The following is a 3,790-nucleotide window of genomic DNA, read 5'->3' on the forward strand; positions in this document are numbered from 1 at the left end:
CGCTATGGGCGAAATGTGGTACTAGAGGTTCCTGCACAAAATTGGCTTTTTTGCTATCAAATTTCAATTTTCGCGATTCCTAATAGCCAAAATAGATAGAATATTAATATATAGTCCTACTTGTCTGAGTTCAGGGCTGATTTTATAATAATATGGCGATTTATTCATTTTACAGCATAAAAACCTGATAAAAGGGGCGAATTCTGGGGTCGTTACCCTACTATGCTATATGTGCTACTTAACGAAGTTCTACGCCAACCGGTCGTGTCTGGAATACAGCCTTCATGATTTTTTTCCAAAAATCTACTAATGGTAACAATAAAAATAAAGTTTTTGAAATTTAAAGTTCGCTAACAAAACTTGAAGTTCGTTGAATGTCAAGCACGTTGATCAATTAATTTCAAAATTTTAAATTTGGAACTCGTCGAAAAACATGAAATTTTAAGCTGCAATAAACAACAATATGCTACCGAAAAAGTCGATGCAGTTTTTTCTTTTATAAACCACTTCAACTTTACAGTTCGTTATGCACTCCAAGTTCCAGTTCTATAGGTTAAACTAAACGCTAACGAACTATATTGGGATTGACTAATTTCCAACTGACAATTTTATTTATTGACAATCTGTCACGCACGACTTGGGTAGAGATTTGCTTTTCGATTTCATGATTTATTCAATAATTTATTATTATCGAGCGTCAAACTCAAAGTAAACTTTAGCTCGGATAACACAATGGCGAAAAATACATGAGAAAGCAGTAATATTCGCTGAAGTACAAACTGAACTGAACTTTGGGAAACACCAGACGTCGGTCGGTCGGACGAAAGCGAAGTGCTTATGTCAACGGATTTTATTTGCACTATTGTCCAATATAATCCTTCCCGTATATACGCCGCCTTTATTGGCGTTAGGGCAGAGTTATCACCGAGAACCGACGAAGATAGCGTACCGCCAGATATCCACCCAACAAACGGCTTGCCTGTCTGTTATAGTTTATTGACAAATTGAATATTTCAGTGCCTCATTTCACGGCAGCAAGCGTGCTACAAGCGGTTTTAATTAATTAGAGCTTGTTTGTTCAGCGCCACCTGGTTTGATGTGGCTCTGCTCAGCTCAGCACACTTTTCCTGACTATAATAGCTTCACGATTCCGGTGCCGATGATGGTCTACCAGCCGGTGTGTTTGTGTGTGTATGTATGTGTGTTTGACTATAGGCTAAACCCGGTGTGTAATGAATAGCAAATGCGGTGGCAGTGATTGTGTGCTGGCGTAAAGTGCAAAATTCATAGGTAATTAAGCGTTTTATACAAAAAGCTGAACGATGTGACTTTTAACACGTACTGACGAAAAGGAGAAGAGCCGACCGGGTGGTCTGTCGGGACTTTGTTAAAAATCAGTTTAAGAGTGATGTAGGTACTTAATTGAACGAAATCTTTTATCTATCAAAAGCGAACGCTAAGGGTAAAGCACAGATGAGTAAAGTACTTACTATTAATTAATTAAAGTTTAGGTGTATTTGCAGTAGCCTTATTTTTTGTAAACGCTTCTGTACTCTTACTACGTCGAGAGTTGGTTCATTTACCTGTAAATAGATAAAATTAAAACATTAATTAGTGGTGAATGAAAATGCAGCATATAAATAGATCACTAAAATCCAGATTTTTTGTCGTACCCAAGGATTCAGGTTTCAGATACAGTAAAGTTTGTTCAGTGTAAATCACGCCTTATCAAGTATGGTGTCTACCACAGAATAGTTAGAAAACGAAATACTATATGACGTGAAAATTTGAACAGAAATTGCATTATATTGAAGATGGAATAACGATCCAACGTCAGTGATGATTCCTCCTCAGAGTAAAAAAAAGAACATTAATATTTACACTTATCTCAGTGTTCAGTATTATGCGCTTTTCCCGCTCAACTCCATCAATGGGTATGAGCGGTCCGTAAACTGTGTACAGCAATCGAGGCCTGCCACAAAAGACGATCATTAAGACTGTCGCAGTAGCCTTTTAACCCAATGTCCTTCTGGCACACAAAAAAACAAATGATGCGCTTAAAAAATATGAGCAAAACTTTGAAAACTTCGTGAGACGATTTTCTCCGGAACCGCACAACCGATTCCAACGATCTTAGTGCCAAGTGAAAGCTCTTGCTGTCGTAAAGTTTCCTAGGAAGTTTTAATGACAACAAATGAGAAGTTTACATATTATACTGTTTTGACTAGGTAATACTGATTGTCTGTTTCTCAGAGATAGCGAAACCGACTTGTGCGCTTTTATAGTCACTTGAAAGGTAATATACCCTCATAGATCATTATTGAATTGATTTTTGATTGAAGTGAACGGCATCTCCCGTATCCATCGTCTCCAGAAACAATCCAGTTGATCTTGCATCATACCCAACGAACTCTTTACCGCTTCTGAGCTAGCTTTTGGCTCCACCGCCGGTTGCCGAATCCCGCTTGAGCTTTCCAATAGGAAGTGGTTAGAAGATAAAGCCTAACTTACCTTTGAGTTTAAAGGCAGATATATTACAGGACAACTGTTGACAACGACCTTTGTTTCGATAGCCCAGCTGTTGAGTAACTCGTGGTGGGGGGCTCCGTAGCCGCAAGGTTACCGAGTCTGCTTTGACAAGCGAGTGGTCGTGGGTTCGAATCTTAGTAGAATTAAGCCATTCGATGTCAAGTGACTTTAGCATGAGTTTATTCACAGGCCCCTCCTTTATCCTTCCTTCATGCTGAATTCTATATTTACCCTCTGAAGCCTCTTGTCCCTCCTATAGTTAAGTGTACTGGTCAGAGGTACGAATGAGTCCTCGCCAGAGACGGCTATAACATGGGGTAGTACTGGCAGCGAGGAATAAGTGGGTAAAGTAGATCAAGCGTTGAAGGAAGGATAAACCCCAATACACACAAGCACGCATAAAATTTATTAAGCATATCGTTCACTCAATAGCGATTATAGAGCCCCTACTCGAATTTTTGTTCAAAAATTGTCAAGAACTGATGCTTTGTAAGAGTTTGTGTGACCTTCATTAAGACATTGTCAGATGAATGTATCAAATAAAATAAATAAATAAATAGTAAATAGAAATGCAGTGCAGGTCATACAGCAAACACCCGGGCGATATCACAATAGATCAACTATACTGGTCGCAGTGATGAGTCCACACATGAAAAAAAATTCGTGGTCCAGCTTACGCTCACTGTTGTAGGTGCTCACCGGCCCTTGCTTCGCGGAGCGCACCATGCGCTCCCATGCACCACACTTGTCAGCCAATGCGCGCTGTTGGATTACGCGCTCCTCTTCAAGCATCTGCAGTTTCAAGGCGTTTTGAGCCGACCGGTTGGTCGATCTGGAGTAGATACTCGTAGGTAATCAATTGCGACATGACCAGGATGTCTCCGCAACCGATGCAGTCACTCCTGCACAGCGCATACGCCATCAGCTCTCACACTAGTCGCATTGCACGAAGGTGTCGTAAGTTGCGGGTCGCGAGCAGTTGTCGCAGCCTCCCGTTTGTTCTTGGTCCGGAGTTCGGGTCGATTCATCATTCGCGCCGGTTCCCTTCGTATGCTGGTCAGGAGTTCGTGTATTCTGATGAGAAACTCTTCATCTTACAACAGCCGCACAATGTGCAAAATGATCGGCTGTGGGCGCCGACATTGGCCAGCATTCCCCCGTTCCACATAAACAACCGGCGGTTCCAGAGCGCCGTGTCGGTGATGGTTTGGGGGGCCCTATCCAAGTGTGGGAAGCTTTCACTGGTGTTTATGAAAATCGT

The sequence above is a fragment of the Sabethes cyaneus genome, chromosome 1 (genome assembly GCF_943734655.1).
Source record: "Sabethes cyaneus chromosome 1, idSabCyanKW18_F2, whole genome shotgun sequence".
Taxonomy (NCBI): Eukaryota; Metazoa; Arthropoda; class Insecta; order Diptera; family Culicidae; genus Sabethes; species Sabethes cyaneus.